We start from the raw sequence: 20,659 nt of genomic DNA on the forward strand, positions 1-20,659 counted from the left end.
TCTTGTGCATTTTATAAATTGAAATAGTTAATTTTTTGTTTGATATTAGAATAATTTTCAACCAGAGAAAATAGTACAAGATACATTTGAGCTTGGTATTTGCAGGCTGAAACCAATTATTATCAAGTTACCTTTTCCTTAAATGCTACTTCCCTGACTTCTGGAGGGAAAATTATCTCCCCATAATCAACAAACTATGGATGCTTCCAGGTAAGACACAATTACTGTCTCCATTAATGCATCATACCAGAATTAGAGAAAACATTTCTATTCTAGCAACAACTATTCAGACGCACTGTTTCTGTACAGTATTCAGTGATGCATGTAGATTCATCCTGCTCTGTATTACAGATTTGGAGGTGTTACAAGCACACCTCTAGTAATCCTGACAATTTTTATGATTCTCATACAGTAGGCTGAATAATGGATTGATTCAGAACCACAGCCTTTAAGCACCTTCACAATCAGGATTCATGACCACTAGAATTAAATACCAAAAATCACAACTTTAGAGGCTGACACTAAATGTCACTACTAAGACTCTTCAGGTGTTGGAGCAGAGTCCATGGCCCCATCTCTCTCTTCTCATTCAGATTAAGGTCAGGACTTAGTCCTGCTTCCTTTGTGATGTTGGACTAGTTTTGAACAAAGAAGATTTCCCTATTGCAATATGATGGCTTACCCACACCCTGATATGCCTCCTTCCCTTACAGATTTTGGCTCTCAGGCTGCAATAGAAAATACTCACCCAACTCCCTCCCACTGCCAGGGCAGTGGGCTCAGTGTGACTGTCATGGCATCCAGGGCAAATGTCTGAGGAAGGCAATCAGACCCTGAGGTCCTGGTTTTTGTTTCTGTGTCCTCTCCTCCCCGTAGAACCGAAATTATCATTTCACCTCCAGTGACAGCGCAGGCTTGGGGAGCTGACAACATCTCTGGAAAATGTTTCCCCAGTTGCTAATGACCAAAACCAATTACAACTTTCTAGTAAGTATCTCCAAAGAGACCACGGAAGTGTTTGTGAGAGCGTCTTTCTTGTACAGGATCCTGGAAATAGACATCGTCTCCCATGGAGGGAGTAGGAAATGCTGAAGTCTGACACATGGGGGACATGAGTCTGTCCGAATTCTCTGCTCCCCTGAGAAATTCTTCTATCCCACATCTTTACTTGTCTTCAGCCCATGAACTGCACCATCATGTAAGTTATGAAAGAAAAATAGAATCAGACAAGATACTTCAGTATTTTTAAAGTTATACAAGTAAAAGTTGAAGATGATGTCAATAATTTACATGACAAATCACTGGACATTTTGTAAGAAAATATGCTTTACCATTATTGGCTCCTCCAGCAGTGTTTGGAGATCTAAATAAAACGGTATCCATCTAAAGAGAGTTTTTGAGTCCGTCGCAAGTAATAGCTCCAGAATGTGATGGTTAAACAGGCAGATTTGACAATTGCTTTCACTATCTGGCGAGGGCCCCTGGTTGCCCAATGCTTTAGCACTTGGCTGCTAACCAAAACGTTGGCAGTTCAAACCCACTCAGTGGCTCTGCAGAAGACAGATGTGGTGATCTGCTTCTGTAAAGATTTCAGGTAAGAAAACCCTATGGGGCAGTTCTGCTCTGCCTTATATAATCTCTGTAAGTTGGAATCAACTGGATGGCAGTGGGTTTTCTTTTGAGAGATATATATATATGTATGTATGCATATATGTATGTATGTATATGTGTATATCTATATGTGTGTATGTATGTATATATATATATACATACTATACATACATGTATATACACATATACATATATACATATACATATATATACACCCCCCAAAAAACCCAAACCCACTGCTGTCAAGTCGATTCTGACTCATAGCGACCCTATAGGACAGAGTAGAGCTGCCCCATAGAGTTTCCAAGGAGCACCTGGCGGATTCGAACTGCCAACCTCTTGGTTAGCAGCTATAGCACTTAACCACTACGCCACCAGGCTTTCCTATATATACACATGTATACATATATATATACACATATATACACACACATATATATACATACATAGACACACGTATACATACATACATACATATATATACAGTTGTTGTGAACTGCTGTGGAGTGGGGCCCCAACTCGTGGTGATGCCATACACAACCTCCAGGGAAGGAGCCTGGGAAACTATCACCCTAACAATTTTTTGAGGCAAATCCAACCATTAGTAAGCATGAAGAATGTTCTTTTGAATAATCAAAAGCAAAAAATGCCAAGCACAAAAATGATCCAAGAGCCATCCTGACAGGGAACACAACAGAGAATCCTTGATGGAGCAGGAGAAAAGTGGGGTTGCAGAACTCAAATTCTAGTAAAAAGACCAGACTTAATGGTCTGACTGAGAATGGAGGGACCCCCCCCAAGACCTGATCCCTGGGACTTCTGTTAGCCCAGGCTTAAATCCATTCCCAAAGCCAACTCTTCAGACAAAGATTAGACTGGACCGTAAGCCAGAAAATGATGCTTGTGAAGACTGTGCTTCTTAGCTCAAGTATATATGTGAGACTAAATGGGCAGCTCCTGTCTGGAGGCAAGATGAGAAGACGGAAAGGGACCGGAGCAACTAGGGTCACATATCAATGTGTGTATAAATTTTTGTATCAGAAACTAACTTCTAATGTAAATTTTCACTTATCGCACAACTAAAAAAAAAAAAAAAGATCCAAGAGGCCTTAGAAAGAGCTCTTTAAAAAATATTTATTTTTGGTGGCAATATATAATATCATACATACACCCATTCACAATTTCTACATGAACAGTTCAATGACATTGTTACACACTTCACATTGTGTCCCCATTCTCACTGTCTCCATCCATGCTGTTTCATTACCATTAACGGAGGCTCTCTGCCCCTTAAAGTTCTCATCTGTGCTTTAGGTTAGCTCTCATCAGCTTAAATTTGTATGGATATTTCTTTATAAGAGTGCTATGCTAAGGAAGAGCTTTTTTTTAAAAAAATGATAATCTATTGTGTTTTCAGTGAAGGTTTACACAGCAGTTTAGTTTAGGTTCCCATTCAACAATTTCTACACAAATTTTTCAGTGATATTGTTCCGTTCTTCACAATGCACTAACATTCTCAATATTTCTGTTCTGTTGATACATAGGGCTTATTTTATTATTATTAATTTTATTTTTGATGTTGAGAATATACACAGCAAAACATAACCCATTCAACAGTTTCTACAATCAGTGACATCAATTACATTCAAGTTGTGCAACCGTACTCATTCTTCTTTTCTGAGTTCTTCCTCCCCCGTTAACAAAAGCTCACTGGCCCCTAAGACTCCTATCAAATTGAGAAAGAGCTCTTAAATGAATGTTTTAGAGAGTGAAAAAATACACTCAGTTGTGTCTAATCTATGACTGGAAGATTGTAGACAGTAACCATGAATGTGGACAAGGGAGATGAAAATCTGGGGAGGGGATAAGGGAAATGCTGAGCTGACAGGGGGCAGAAGGGCAGCCTGGGCGGGGGAGAGGTTTCCCAGGGCCACTAAGGATATTAAGCCACTTCAGCACCTCCTGCTATTGCTTCATCAGACAAAAGCAAAGCCACTCATAATTCACAGGTGGGGCTGCTTCATTACGGCCCCATCCTAATTCCCCTCTTGCCGTTTCAAAGTTTTAATTCCCTCTAAAGTATTCAAAATTTGTGTCTCCGCAAACTCCTCTCTCCCGTGTCCTGATGTCATTTTTCTCTCTTGTGTCTTTTCCCCAGAGAAAAAGGAATTCTTCTGTCCTGCCCCGAGATGGTGGAATAATTGGTCCAAATTACACAGGCTCTCGGGGAGAAGAAAATACAGGTGCCACCAGCTTTCAGGGTCCCTCTGTGGGCTTTTGAGGGGGTTTAATGAGCCCCAGAGCACTCGGCACAGTTTCTGCCAGGTGAGATGTTAAGCTGGAATCAGAAAGTTAACTCCGAGCATCTGCAAAACATGATTTATCATCTCCCAGTCTTGAGGGTGGCTGATTTGGTTTCAATGCTGATTTTTAAATGGTTTTTCTGCCTGTTTCTGATAGTGAAAATTATATACATGTAGCTTAATGATTTTACATAATATATATGTTCTAGTTATTACATATGTAATATATTGTTTTAAATGTTTATACATATTTAATATAATATGTATAATATATAAAAATATATATATACGTATAAAAAAACCCAAACTCATTGCTGTTGAGTCGATTCTGACTCATAGCAGCCCTATATATGTACACGTAATGTATTATGTATGCAATATAATATTATATATTTTATATATGCAATATATGTAATACATTGTATATTACATGTATTATTTATTACATATATTAAATATATTATATATTACATATATTATGTATTAGTGTTATATATTAATTATATATAACTTGCAATGTAATGTTATTATATATAATAATACATTATTATATTACATTATATTATTAAAATATTATATTGCACTCATGCATTTCTTAACATTCATTGTACATTCTATGAAATAGGAGATTATGTGATTCGGATGTTCCGTGAACACCATATTATATACGGTCAGTCCCCAGGTTATGAACGTTCAACTTATGTACAAACCGTAGTTATGAACTAACCTCTGTAAAGTCAATAATATTAAAAATATGAGGTATATACGATGGGTGGTAATGAGGAATGGGCATATGGCAGTACAGTTGCTCTGTATACAAGAGACGTGAGAACACCTTGTAGAGTGCAGGAAGCCGTTGTGTTCTCTTTCTCTGTTACCTCTGCTACCTCCCATTCTCCCACTGGGATTTCTGAATTTATGGGACCACAGACTTATATGCTATCAGACATTGCCCGAACAGCCGTTTGTGCTGCATGACTGTGCATATATATATATATATATATATATACATATATAATGTGCTGTGGTGGCATAGTGGTTGAACACTTGGTTGCTCACCAAAAGGTCTGCAGTCTGAACTCACTAAGCAGCTCTATAGGAGAAAGACCTGGTGATCTGCTTCTGTGAAGATTACAGCCTAGGAAACTCTATGTGTCATTTCTAAGCAGTCACATTGGGTTGCCACGAGTCAGAACCTACTACACTGCAAAGTGTTTATATATAACATTATTATATATAACATATTGACTAAATCGTATATTATATATTATGATATGTAAAAAATATTGTTATGTTATTATAAATATATATTATAAAATTGGAACATACACAAAAGGAATAAGGAATATTGGAGACTATGTAAATCACCCATGATCCTCCCATGTAGCGATGAGCACCTAAAAAAAAAAAAAAGTCACTGAGGAATGATTCACATAAAATACAAATACAACTCACCAATTTTAAGTGGGTGCTATGATAACTTCTCCCCCGTTTCTCCCCTCCCCAAGTCACTCGTAACCAACAGCCTTCTTTTGTCTTTAGGGATTTACCAGTTCTAGATATTTCATATATGTGGAATCATAAATATTTGTCCTTTTGTGTCTGACATATTTCACTCTGCCAGATGTTTTCAAAGTTCAAGTGTGTGGTAGCATGGCTCAGGACTTCATTTTTCTTTACAGCTGAGTAATATTTAGTTGTTAAGTGCTCAGTGGCTAACCCACCCAGATACTCCTCTGGAGAAAGATCTGATAATATTCTCCCATGAACATTATAGCCTAGGAAATGTCATGGGCAGTTCTACTCAGGCACATAGGGTGGCTATGCGTCAGAATCCACTCAACAGCCTCCAACAACATACAACAACAGTAACGGTTCTGCTTTCATAGTGTTGTATGAGTCACTATATGCGAAGGCACTTAGAACAGTATTTGTCACATAGTAAATGCTATAAAAAGTATTGTTCTTACTGTTCTTAGCTGCCCTCGAGCTGGTCACCTTATTCATGGTGACCCTGTGCAAAACAGGATCAGACCATTGTAATCTTTAGGGTTTTCATCAGCTCGTTTTTAGAAGTAGATCACCAGGCCTTCCTTCCCAAAGTGTTTTAATATGCAAGCATGCTGAAACCTGTCCAGCATGCACAGAAAACCAAACATTGACTGGTCCTGCGCCATCCTCATGATTGGTAGGGGATGGAACCACTCTGGCCCATAGAGCTAATTATTTTAATTTTTATTTTTTTGTTCTTGAGAATGTACAAAGCAAAAAAAAAAAAAATTGTCGCTGAGCTGATTCCAACTCATAGCGACCCGATAGGAGAGTAGAACTGCCCTATAGCATTTCCAAGGCTGTAATCTTTATGGAAGCAGACTGACATCATTCTCCCAGAATGGCTGTTTGGCTCAAACTGCCAACCTTTTGGTTTGCAGCTGAGTGCTTAACCGCAGTGACACTGGGCTCCTCCAGTACAACCATTTCTGCATGTACAATTCACTGACATTGATTGCATTCTTTGAGTTGCGCAAACTTTCTCACCGTCCTTCTCTAAGTTGTTAGTCTACCATTAATATAAACTCACTGCCTCTTATGTTCCTTATCTAACCTTTTAAGTTGCTGTTGTCAATTTGATTCCATGTATGATTAAATCTTTAAAGAGCATAATGCTCAAGGCAGACATTCTTTAGTAGTTAAGCTAAAGTGTTTTGTTTTAAGAAGACTTCAGGAGATATTTTTGGTTTAAAGCTTAAAGATCATCTCAGGGCAATAGTTTCAGGCGCAGAGACTTTTTATTGTCTGGTCTTCGGTGGTATATCACTAGAGCTTCCATCCTAGTCCTTCTTAGTCTGAAAGCTCCGCTGAAACCTGTTCAGCGTTACACCAACACACAAGCCTCCATTGACAGATAGATGATGGCTGCACGTGAGGTGCATTGCCTGGGAACTGAAAACAGGTCTCCCTCATGGAAAGCAAGGATTCTACCACTGAGCCACCACTGCCTCCACAGAACACCACAGAACACAGTATTTATTGAAGGTGATATAGGTAACCCCAATGAAACTACAGAAAAGGTGGGGTTGATAGCCCTTAAATTGTACCTCTATAGCTCCCTGGGGTATCATCACGGATCAGGTAGGGGCAACATTCTGGAAGGCTGCCCAAGGTTTCAGAGTCTCCCTGGACCTGTGTCTGAGCAGATCAGATCTTGGTGCTTGGGAAGGGAGCATGGAAGGGGACCACCTACTCAGCCAGTTGAGAAGCCTGGGTGACTAGTTTCTGCATTATCAGTGACTCCTTTCCTAAAGAAGCAACCTGCAGTCCTGACTCCAGGGGATAAATGGTCCCTGTCTTGCCCATCTGGTCTTCTCTTAAGTACATGGAGCCTATCCCTTGGGGTCATGCTCAGGTGGCCCCTTTGTTCTTTTCTGGCACTGATCACACACCTGGTTCCGGGAATACTAGCTCTATATATCACTTAAATCTCTTCTTTCAGCCGTATTCATGTTTTTCCTGTACTAACGCACTTCTCCCATGATTGTTGTTGTTAGGTGCCATCGACTCGGTTCCAACTCATAGCGACACTATGCGCAACAGAACGAAACACGGCCCAGTCCTGCCATCCTTACAATCGTTGTCATGCTTGGGCTCATTGTTGCAGCCACTGTGTCAATCCACCTCACTGAGGGTCTTCCTCTTTTCCGCTGACCCTGTACTCTGCCAAGCATGATGTGCTTCTCCAGAGACTGATCCCCCCTGACAACATGTCCAAAGTATGTAAGAGGCAGTCTTGCCATACTTGGTTCTAAGGAGCATTCTGGTTGTACTTCTTCTAAGACAAATTTGTTCGTTCTTTTGGCAGTCCATGGTATATTCAATATTCTTCACCAGCACCACAATTCAAAGGTGTCAATTTTTCTTTGGTCTTCCTTATTCATTGTCCAGCTTTCACATGCATATGATGCCATTGAAAACAATATGGCTTGGGTCAGGCGCACCTTAGTCTTCAGGGTGACATCTTAGCCCTTCAACACTTTGAAGAGGTCCGTTGCAGCAGATTTGCCCAATGCAATGCATCTTTTGATTTCTCGACTGCTGCTTCCATGGCTATCGATTGTGGATCCAAGTAAAATGAAATCTTTGACACTTTTAATCTTTTCTCCATTTATCATGATTTTGCTCATTGGTCCAGTTGTGAGGATTTTAGTTTTCTTTATGTCGAGGTCTAATCCACACTGAAGGCTGTGGTCTTTGATCTTCATTAGTAAGTGCTTCAAGACCTCTTCACTTTCAGCAAGCAAGGTTGTGTCATCTGCATAATGCAGGTTGTTAATGAGTCGTCCTCCAATCTTGGTGCCCCGTTCTTCTTCACATAGTCTTCTCGGATTATTTGTTCAGCATACAGATTAAATAGGTATGGCGAAAGAATACAACCCTGACACACACCTTTCCTGACTTTAAACCAATCAGTATCCCCTTGTTCTGTCCAAACAACTGCCTCAATCTATGTAAAGGTTCCTCATGAGCACAATTAAGTGTTCTGGAATTCCCATTCTTCGCAGTGTTATCCACAGTTTGTTATGATCCACACAGTCGAATGCCTTTGCATAGTCAATAAAACACAGGAAAACATCCTTCTGGTATTCTCTGCTTTCAGCCAGGATACATCTGACATCAGCAATGATATCCCTGGTTCCATGTCCTCTTCTGAAACCGGCCTGAATTTCTGGCAGTTCCCTGTCGATATACTGCTGCAGCCATTTTTGAATGATCTTCAGCAGAATTTTGCTTGTGTATGATATTAATGATATTGTTCTATAATTTCCACATTCGGTTGGATCACTTTTCTTGGGAATAGGCATAAATATGGATCTCTTCCAATCAGTTGGCCAGGAAGCTGTCTTCCATATTTCTTGGCATAGATGAGTGAGCACTTTCAGCGCTGCATCTGTTTGTTGAAACATCTCAATTGATATTCCATCAATTCCTGGAGCCTTGTTTTTTGCCAATGCCTTCAGAGCAGCTTGGACTTCTTTCGTCAGGAACCATTGGTTCCTGATCACATACCACCTCTTAAAATGGTTGAATATTGACTAATTCTTTTTGGTATAATGACTCTGTGTATTCCTTCCATCTTCTTTTTTTTTTTTTAATTAACTTTTATTGAGCTTCAAGTGAACGTTTACAAATCAAGTCAGTCTGTCACATATAAGTTAATATACATCTTACTCCTTACTCCCACTTGCTCTCCCCCTAATGAGTCAGCCCTTCCAGTCTCTCCTTCCGTGAAAACTTTGGCAGCCTCCAACTCTCTCTATCCTCCCAACCCCCCTCCAGACAGGAGATGCCAACACAGTCTCAAGTGTCCACCTGATATAATTAGCTCACTCTTCATCAGCATCTCTCTCCCACCCACTGTCCAGTCCCTTTCATGTCTGACGAATAGTCTTCGGGGATGGTTCCCGTCTTGTGCCAACAGAAGGTTTGGGGACCATGACCGCCGGGATTCCTCTAGTCACATCCAGACCATTAAGTATGGTCTTTTTATGAGAATTTGGGGTCTGCATCCCACTTATCTCCTGCTCCCTCAGGGGTTCTCTATTGTGCTCCCTGTCAGGGCAGTCATCGATTGTGGCCGGGCACCAACTAGTTCTTCTGTTCTCAGGATAATGTAGGTCTCTGGTTCATGTGACCCTTTCTGTTTCTTGGGCTCTTAGTTGTCGTGTGACCTTGTTGTTCTTCATTCTCCTTTGCTCCAGGTGGGTTGAGACCAGTTGATGCATCTTAGATGGCCGCTTGTTAGCTTTTAAGACCCCAGACGCCACATTTCAAAGTGGGATGCAGAATGTTTTCATAATAGAATTATTTTGCCAATTGACTTAGAAATCCCCTTAAACCATGGTTCCCAAACCCCCGCCCTTGCTCCGCTGAGCTTTGAAGTATTCAGTTTATCCCGGAAGCTTCTTTGCTTTTGGTCCCGTCCAGTCCAGTTGAGCTGACCTTCCATGTATTGAGTGTTGTTCTTCCCTTCACCTAAAGCAGTTCTTTTCAGCTAATTAATCAGTAAAAAAACCCTCTCCCTCCCTCCCTCCCCTCCTCGTAACCACAAAAGTATGTGTTCTTCTCAGTTTATACTATTTCTCAAGATCTTAGAATAGTGGTCTTATACAATATTTGTCCTTTTGCCTCTGACTGATTTCGCTCAGCATAATGCCTTCCAGGTTCCTCCATGTTATGAAATGTTTGGCAGATTCGTCACTGTTCTTTATCGATGCGTAGTATTCCATTGTGTGAATATACCACAATTTATTTACCCATTCATCTGTTGATGGACACCTTGGTTGCTTCCAGCTTTTTGCTATTGTAAACAGAGCTGCAATAAACATGGGTGTGCATATATCTGTTTGTGTGAAGGCTCTTATTTCTCTAGGGTATATTCCGAGGAGTGGGATTTCTGGGTTGTATGGTAGTTCTATTTCTGTTTAAGATAACGCCAGATAGATTTCCAAAGTGGTTGTACCATTTTACATTCCCACCAGCAGTGTATAAGAGTTCCAATCTCTCCGCAGCCTCTCCAACATTTATTATTTTGTGTTTTTTGGATTCATGCCAGCCTTGTTGGAGTGAGATGGAATCTCATGGTAGTTTTAATCTGCATTTCTCTAATGGCTAATGATCGAGAGCATTTTCTCCTGTATCTGTTAGCTGCCTGAATATCTTCTTTAGTGAAGTGTGTGTTCATATCCTTTGCCCACTTCTTGATTGGGTTGTTTGTCTTTTTGTGGTAGAGTTTTGACAGAATCATGTAGATTTTAGAGATCAGGTGCTGATCGTAGATGTCGTAGCTGAAAATTCTTTCCCAATCTGTAGGTGGTCTTTTTACTCTTTTGGTGAAGTCTTTAGATGAGCATAGGTGTTTGATTTTTAGGAGCTCCCAGTTATCGGGTTTCTCTTTGTCATTTTTGGTAATGTTTTGTATTCTGTTTATGCCTTGTATTAGGGCTCCTAGGGTTGTCCGTATTTTTTCTTCCATGATCTTTATCGTTTTAGTCTTTATGTTTAGGTCTTTGATCCACTTGGAGTTAGTTTTTGTGCATGGTTTGAGGTATGGGTCCTGTTTCATTTTTTTGCAAATGGATATCCAGTTATGCCCAGCACCATTTGTTAAAAAGACTATGTTTTCCCCAATTAACTGACACTGGGCCTTTGTCAAATATCAGCTGCTCATACGTGGATGGATTTATATCTGGGTTCTCAATTCTGTTCCATCAGTCTATGTGCCTGTTGTTGTACCAGTACCAGGCTGTTTTGACTGCTGTGGCTGTGTAATAGCTTCTGAAATCAGGTAGAGTGAGGCCTCCCACTTTCTTCTTCTTTTTCAGTAATGCTTTGCTTATCCGGGGGTTCTTTCCCTTCCATATGAAATTGGTGATTTGTTTCTCTATCAGCTTAAAAAATGACATTGGAATTTGGATCAGAAGTGCATTGTATGTATAGATGGCTTTTGGTAGAATAGACATTTTTACTATGTTAAGTCTTCCTATCCATGAGCAAGGTATGTTTTTCCACTTAAGTAAGTCCTTTTGAATTTCTTGTAGTAGAGCTTTGTAGTTTTCTTTGTATAGGTCTTTTACATCCTTGGTAAGATTTATTCCTAAGTATTTTATCTTCTTGGGGGCTACTGTGAATGGTATTGATTTGGTGATTTCCTCTTCGATGTTCTTTTTGTTGATGTAGAGGAATCCAAGTGATTTTTGTATGTTTATTTTATAACCTGAGACTCTGCCAAACTCTTCTATTAGTTTCAGTAGTTTTTTGGAGGATTCCTTAGGGTTTTCTGTGTATAAGATCATGTCATCTGCAAATAGAGATAATTTTACTTCCTCCTTGCCAATCCGGATGCCTTTTATCTCTTTGTCTAGCCTAATTGCCCTGGCTAGGACTTCTAGCACGATGTTGAATAAGATCAGTGATAAAGGGCATCCTTGTCTGGTTTCCGTTCTCAAGGGAAATGCTTTCAGGTTCTCTCCATTTAGAGTGATGTTGGCTGTTGGCTTTGCATAGATGCCCTTTATTATGCTGAGGAATTTTCCTTCAATTCCTATTTTGGTGAGAGTTTTTATCATAAATGGGTGTTGGACTTTGTCAAATGCCTTTTCTGCATCAATTGATAAGATCATGTGGTTTTTGTCTTTTGTTTTATTTATGTGGTGGATTACATTAATGGTTTTTCTGATATTAAACCAGCCTTGCATACCTGGTATAAATCCCACTTGGTCGTGGTGAATTATTTTTTTGATATGTTGTTGAATTCTATTGGCTAGAATTTTGTTGAGGATTTTTGCATCTATGTTCATGAGGGAAATAGGTCTATAATTTTCTTTTTTTGTAATGTCTTTACCTGGTTTTGGTATCAGGGAGATGGTGGCTTCATAGAATGAGTTGGGTAGTATTCTGGCATTTTCTGTGCTTTGAAATACCTTTAGTAGTAGTGGTGTTAACTCTTCTCTGAAAGTTTGGTAGAACTCTGCAGTGAAGCCATCCAGGCCAGGGCTTTTTTTTGTTGGGAGTTTTTTTGATTACCGTTTCAACCTCTTTTTTTGTTATGGGTCTATTTAGTTGTTCTACTTCTGAATGTGTTAGTTTAGGAAGGTAGTGTTTTTCCAGGAATTCATCCATTTTCTAGGTTTGCAAATTTGTTACAGTACAATTTTTTTGTAATAATCTGATATGATTCTTTTTCCTTCCATCTTCTTTTGATGTTCCCTGGGTCTTTTAATATTTTCCCCACGGAATCCTTCACTATTGCAACTTGAGGCTTGAATTTTTTTTTTCAGTTCTTTCAGCTTGAGAAACGCTGAGCATGTTCTTCCCTTTTCATTTGCCATCTCCAGCTGTTTGCATATGTTATTATAATACTTTATTTTGTCTTCTCGAAAGGCCCTTTGAAATCTTCTGTTCAGTTCTTTTACTTCATCAATTCTTCCTTTTGCTTTAGCTGCTTGACTCTCAAGAGCAAGTTTCAGAGTTTCCTCTGACATCCATCTTGGTCTTTTCTTTCTTTCCTGTCTTTTCAGTGACCTGTTGCTTTCTTCATGGATGATGTCCTTGATGTCATTCCACAACTCGTCTGGTCTTTAGTCGCTAGTGTTCAATGCTTCAAATCTATTCTTGAGATGGTCTTTAAGTTCAGGTGGGATATACTCAAGGTCATATTTTGGGTCTCATGGACTTGCTTTGATTTTCTTCAGTTTCAGCTTGAACTTGCATATGAGCAATCGATGGTCTGTTCCACAGTCGGCCCCTGGCCTTGTTCTGACTGATGATATTGAGCTTTTCCATTGTCTCTTTCCACAGCTGTAGTCAATTTGATTTCTGTGTGTTCCATCTGGCGAGGTCCATGTGTATAGTCACCGTTTATGTTGGTGAAAGAAGGTATTTGCAATGAAGAAGTCGCTGGTCTTGCAAAATTCTATCATTCAATCTCAGACATTGTTTCTATCACCAAGAACATATTTTCCAACTACTGATCCTTCTTCTTTGCTTCCAACTTTCGCATTCCAATCACCAATAATTATCAATGCATCTTGATTGCATGTTTGATCAATTTCAGACTGCAGCAGCTGATAAAAATCTTCTATTTCTTCATCTTTGCCCCTAGTGGTTGGTGCGTAAATTTGAATAATAGTTGCATTAACTCGTCTTCCTAGTAGGCGTATGAATGTTATCCTCTCACTGACAGCATTGTACTTCAGGATAGATCTTGAAACGTTCTTTTTGATGATGAATGCAACACCATTCCTCTTCGAGTTGTTATTCCCAGAATAGTAGACTATATGATTGTCCAATTCAGAATGGCCAATACCAGTCCATTTCAGCTTACTAATGCCTAGGATACCAATGTTTATGCTTTCCATTTCATTTTTCACGGGTTCTAATTTTCCTAGATGCATATTTCGTACATTCCATTTTCCAATCATTAATGGATGTTTGCAGCTGTTTCTTCTCATTTTGTGTCATGCCACATCAGCAAATGAAGGTCCCGAAAGCTTTACTCCATCCACATCACTAAGGCCAACTCTACTTTGAGGAGGCAGCTCTTCCCCGGTCATCTTTTGAATGCCTCCCAACCTGGAGGGACTTATCTTCCAGTACTATTATCAGACAATGTTCTGCTGCTATTCATAAGGTTTTCACTGGCTAATGCTTTTTAGAAGTAGACTGCCAGGTCCTTCTTTCTAGTCTGTCTTAGTCTGGAAGCTCAGCTGAAACCTGTCCTCCATGGCTGACCCTGCTTGTGTCTGAATACTGGTGGCATAGCTTCCAGCATCACAGCAACACACAAGCCCCCACAGTACGACAAACTGACACACACATAGGGGTCTCCCATGATTAGTCTGTCCTGTTTCTCCTGTCTTAGTCCCCTAGTTGTTGCTGTGTGCCATGGAGTCAATTCCAACTCAGGGATACCCCATGTCACAGAGGGTAATTGCCCCATAGAGTTGTCCATGCCGTAATGTTTTTTTGAGCAAGTTGGCAGGTCTTTTTTCCCTCAGAGTCACTTTTTGGGTTTGAACCACTTACCTTTTAGTTGGCAGCCAATGGCTTAAATGCTATACTACCACAGTGCCTAGTCCCCTAGTAACTAACACTAATGCATAGCTCTTTCCCCCCACCACACACGCTTTCTTTCAATTATTTGGGGTTAATTAACCCTTCTTGTGTTAAAGTAAGGGAGCCCCGGGGGCACAATAGTTAGTCTCTTGTGTATAAATTGTGTGGCAGAGGTGTTTGACCTTCTCTAACTTCGCAAGGGGAAGGATTAGAAGGGTCAACAGCCCAAGACTGATTCCTATGAGTCAGAAGTCAGATATACCACCTCTCTCCAGCCCCCCCTTTTTTTTTATCAGTTCTGATCAACTGTCCATCCCATAGCCCTCTCTACTTCTCTGCTGAGTTCAAGAATCTGTTGCAATGGTCACACAGAACTCACAGGTAATACTTACATTTAATGGGTTTATTAGGGTAGTAACAGGAAAACTCAGCATACAGTTTTTCAATCAGAACCACCTCTTTTCAGCCGTGACTGCAGGCAGGCTTTTCCCTGGACCTCAATCCCTCAACCCTTAGGTCTGACCTCTGCCCTGCTGCAAAAAGTATTACAAAGCTTCTTTAGCTCTGCTGATAAGTGCCTAGGGGCACCTCACTCCTCTGGTAATCCTTGGCACCGTGAAGCTCAGCTCTAGCTCTGTGGGTCATCAAGCCTAGTTCCACTTACTCCCTGGAGGTACCCTGTTCTGCCAGCAAGCCTCTAGACTGAAGGTGCTCAGCTTTCTTGCTCTGTGGGCCAGTGTCTTAGTCATCTAGTGCTGTTATAACAGAAATACTACAAGTGGATGGCTTTAACAAAGAGAAATTCATTCTCTCACAGTCTAGTAGGTTAAAAGTCCAAATTCATGGTGTCAGCTCCAGAGAAAGGCTTTCTCTCTTTGTTGCCTGTGGAGGAAGGTCCTTGTCCTCAATCTTCCTCTTGTTGAGGAGCTTCTGAGGCACAGGCACCCCGGGTCCAAAGGATGTGCTTTGCTCCCGGTGCTGCTTTCTTGGTGGTATGAGGTCCCCAACTCTCTGCTTGCTTTTCTTTCCTTTTATCTACTAAGAGATAAACTCCCGTTACACTGGATCACTGAGGTGGCCTGAGTAAGGGTGGTGTTACAATCCCACCCTAATCCTCTTACCATAAAATTACAATCAAAATGCAGGACAACCACACAATACTGGGAATCATGGCCTAATCAAGTTGACACATACATTTTTGGGTGGATACAATTCAATCCATGACACCCAGTAAGCCCACAAAAGTGAGCACTTCATTTCTCTTTCTGACCTGTTCCTTCTCTTTAATTCTCCTTTTTGCTGTTGTTGTCTTTGCTAATTTAAATACATCAATTCTTGTATCTTCCTTATTCATTGTTCATGTATAAGAGGAGACTAAAATACCATTGCTTGGGTAAGGCCATAAAGATTACAGACTAGGAAAACTTATAGGCCAGTTCCTCTTGTCACATGAGGTCACTATGAGTCAGAATCAACTCAAAAGCACCCAACAACAAGAACTTGCTTTACCACCACCTATCTGTCAGTATGTCTCACTGCGGCGGCTTGCATGCTGCTATGATGCAGGAATTTTGCCATTGGTATTTCAAATTTCAGCAGATTTACCCGTGGTGGACAGGTTTCAGCAGAGTTTCCAGACTAAGACAGACTAGGAAGAAAGGCCTTGCTATATAGTTCCAAAAACCAACCAATAAAAACCTTATGTATCACAACAGAACAGTGTCTGACTCAGTTGCATGGAGAACATCATCAGGAAACATCAGTCCCTCAAGAAGAATATCATGTTTGGTGAAGTAGAGGGCCAGCGAGGGCAAGGAAGACTCTTGATGAGATTTTCAATACCTGAAAGGATGAACTCCAGCATGCCATCAATGTGAGGATGATGCAGGACTGGGTAACATTTTTTATGCCTACGTAAGTCTCCTTGAGTTGGTATCGACTTGACAGCAGCTGTGTATCCATCCGTCCGTCCGTCCGTCCGTCCATCCATCCATCCACCAGTCCAACCATCCACCCATCCATCCATTCATCCCTTTATCCATCCACTCATCCATCCATCCATTGATTCATCGATCTATCTATCTCTATTGATCTATCTTTCTCTCTTGCTCGAATTTTTGTGTGGATTAAATGAGATAACGCATGTAATGTGGCCTGCATTATTACCAAAACAAGGTCCCTGGGTGGCACAAATGATATGCATCTGACTACTAACCTAAAAGTAGGCAGTTTGAACCCACCCAGAGATGTTGTGGAAGAAAGAGCTGGTGATGTACTTCTGTAAAGATCACAGCAAAAAAAAAAAAAAAAAAAAAAAAAATTCCAGCTAACATGGCACCGTAGACAGAAGCACCACAATGTCCACGGCAAAGACCAGAAAAATTAAGTAAAACAGAGACAAACTTCATTCCTGGAACTTGAAGTGTCAAATGAAGAGGTAAAGAACTCAGCCAAACACTGAATGGAATAAGAAACTGACAGAAAACAGCAAGGAGAGATACTTGCAGAGGTCTGCTATCAGCTAATGCAGCACAGATTCACCATCTTGGACTCCTGCTGGAGATCGGTGGACAGGGAGCATGGGAAAGCAGCTTCATGGAACTTCCAGCAGGAGACAGAGCACCCTGTAACCAGTGATACATGCATTCCCACCTCCCGTTTTCTCCCCGCTGCTCTATCTCTTCACTTCCTGGCTGGCAGTGGTGGCTTGGCTGGCTGGGGAGTGCAGTGTCTGTCCTGCTTGGATTCACCTTGCCCACGTCAGAGATCAGCAGACAGGGAGTACAGGAAAGCGGCTTCACGAAGTTCCCAGCAGGAGACAAAGCACTTGGTAATCAGCAATATATGCTTTCCTCCCTTCTTCCCTCCCCGCTTGGCCTCTCTGCTTCCCACTGGCTGCAGCCTCTTGGCAGGAAGGCAACTGTTTCAGTCCCAGGCAGCTTGGCTTTGCCCCGCCTGCACTGGCAAGCTCCCTGAGTGCAATTTGACTGTTGCTGATGTTGCTTTTTTCCATTTCTTTTGGTTTCTTCTGTGCCTCCCACAACCTCCCCCTACTTTCTCTCAAACACCTGGCTCCGTGTGCCATCTTTGTTTATTCTTGAAAGGCTGTAAGCACTGCTCGACTGGGGAACCAATCCTCCAGCCCACAACACCATGCTGGTGGGATCCTCAGGGCTTTTTTTTTTTTTTTTTTGCTTTGTTTTGTTTTGCCTTGTTCTGTTTGTTTCTTTTCTTATTTCTAGCCAGGCTGCAGTACATGGCTAAGGAGCCACTTCCTCAGTCTGTGCAGCCCCTGGGGGCATTTCTGTTCTCTTTCTCTTTTTTCCCTTTCTGTCTTTCTTCATTTCTCATCTCTCTATATTTACTTTCTTTTCCTGTCTCCTGTATACCTGGCACTGTGTGACATCTATATGCCCTCTAGCCAGGCTATACTGAACAGCCTGGGAGCCATTTCTTTCTTTTTTGTGTGTCCAAATTTTTATCTAGTTTTTTTTCTTTTTCCATTCTTTTTTTCTTTTTGTTTTTCTCTGTTTCTTGGTTTCTCATCTCCCCACTCCAACGACAAACTCCTTTAGCACTCTTTTTTGCTTGTTTGTTTTTGGCTTCTATTTCTCTCTCTTCTCTTTCCTCTTTCCCATACCCATATTAGCTTCACAGATCACAACCTACCCTCCCCTTCCTGTCTACCTGCACCGTGCACTGAACATCACAACTGTGAGCAGCACAGGCAAAGTCTACTGGAACCTCCCCAACACTTATTCCCAGCTTGCCCTGTTGGCCCTAGTATGTGCCATAAACAACCCATCCCAGGCACTCCCCTTCAGCTGGACCTGCCCTGCTGCATCATAGCCGAGTGACTGGCCCTACCCATTGGACAAGGAGGTGAAAAAGTATTGTGACCACAGAGAAGTAAACAGCAGAGAATGCAGAGTCCACCTGCTCAAACATAACCAAATAAAACAAAAAAGCAAGACGAAACAAAGAGATCTACAATCAATAACCAAAGAAAATACTACTGAATGTCCAAAAGACAGTGGACAATATCAAAACATAAGGAAAAAAAAAAAAAAAGAACAGGATGGTTCCAGTAGGTGTCCAAAATAAAACACCAGATGACTTTTCAGTATAAGAAAAGGCACTAGAACTATCTGACAGGGAATTAAAATCTCTAATATTCAGAGATATCCAAGCGTTGAAGCAAAAAGCAGACAAAAATGAGGAAAAAAATAGATAAATTCATGGAAAATACAGACAAAAAATGGAAGAATTCAGGAGAATAATACAGAAACAAAATGCAAAAATAATCTCACAACTAGAAACCATACAAAAACAGCAATTAGAAATCCAAAAGATAAACAACAAGATTTCAGAAATGGACAGTGTCATTGAAGAGACAAGGAGCAGGTTTGAACTGACGGAAGACAGGACCAGTGAAATTGAAGACAAACATTGGATACAGCCCTGTTTGAGGAAAAATCCGGAAAAAAAGTGAAGAAACCCTGAGAATTATGTGGGATACTACCAAAAGCAAAATTTAGTGAGTGATCGGAGTTCCAGAACAGGAGGAGAAAACGGAAAACAGAGAGAGGATCATTGAAGAATTGATGACAGAAAACTTCCCTAATATCAGGAAAGATGAAAAGCTCACCATCCAAGAAGCTCAAAGAACACCATATAGGATAGACCTCAAAGAAAATCACCAAGACATATCATAATTACGCTCACTAAAACCAAAGACAAAGAAAAAATACTGAGAGCAGCTTGAGAAAAACAAAAAGCCACATACAAAGGAGAAACAATAAGACTAAACTCTATTTGGCAGAAACCATGCAGGCAAGAAGGCAATGGAAGACATATATAAAACATTGAAAAAAAAAAAAAAGCCTACCAAGGGAAATACATTCTGCAAAAACTCTTTTTCAAATATGATGGTGAAATTAGGACATTTCCAGATTAACAGAAATTAAGGGAATACGTAAAAACCAAACCAAACTTACAAGAATTATTAAAGGGAGTCCTTTGGTTTGAGAACCAACAACATCAGTCCACAGCCTGAGCCCAGGACACAAGATTGTAACAGCCAGATACCAACCTAGGAAATGAACTCTCAAGGACTATCCAAAACCAAAAGACTTCCAACAGGGAACCAGCAGGTTAATCTGTAAATGACAAAAATGTTGGGACAATAAAAGCAGGAATAAATGTAAGTATAGAACTTTCTAATGGAGAGGAAGGCAAGGTGATTCCAAGTAATACTAGATTGGATCAAACCTAGGAAGATAAGGGTGAATATCAAGGTAACCACGAAGAAAGTTAACAGAACTACTCATCAAAATAAAGAAGAAAAACATAAAGTCTCAATTAAAAACAAAATCTACAAAAACAAAAGAAATCCACAAACAAAAGGAATTCAGCACAGGAAAGTAAAAGGAACAAAGAAAATGTCAGCGCCACAAAAAAAGCACTATAAAATGACAACAATAAACCCACACATATCAATAATTACACTGAATGTAAATGGCCTAAATGCACCCATAAAGAGACAGAGAGTGAAAGAATGGATTAAAAATGGATTAAAAAAAAAAAAAAGCAGAATCCATCAATATGCTGTTCAGAAGAGACACACCTTGGAAACAAAGACATAAATTTATTGAAAATCAAAGGATGGAAAAAATATATCAAGCAAATAACTACCAAAAAAGAGCAGGAGTGGCAATACTAATCTCCAATAAAACAGACTTTAAAACAAAATCCACTATAAAAGACAAAGAAGGGCACTATATAATGATTAAAGGGATGATCCAACATGATGGTTTAACCATAATAAACATCTATACACCCAATGACAGCATTCCCATATACATCAAACAAACTAACAACACTGAAAAGAGAAATTGGCGGTTCCACAATAATAGTAGGAGACTTCAATACACCAATCTCGGTTAAGGACAAAACATCTAGAAAGAAATTCAACAAAGATGCGGATGAGCTAAAGGGCACAATCAGCCAGGTTGACCTCATAGGTGCATATAGAACAGTCCACCCAACAGTTGCAAAGTACACATTCTTTTCCAATGCACATGGAACGTTTTCCAGAATAGACCACATCTTAGGCCACAGAGCAACCCTCAACA

Source organism: Elephas maximus, chromosome 11, assembly GCF_024166365.1.
Source record: "Elephas maximus indicus isolate mEleMax1 chromosome 11, mEleMax1 primary haplotype, whole genome shotgun sequence".
NCBI lineage: Eukaryota > Metazoa > Chordata > Mammalia > Proboscidea > Elephantidae > Elephas > Elephas maximus.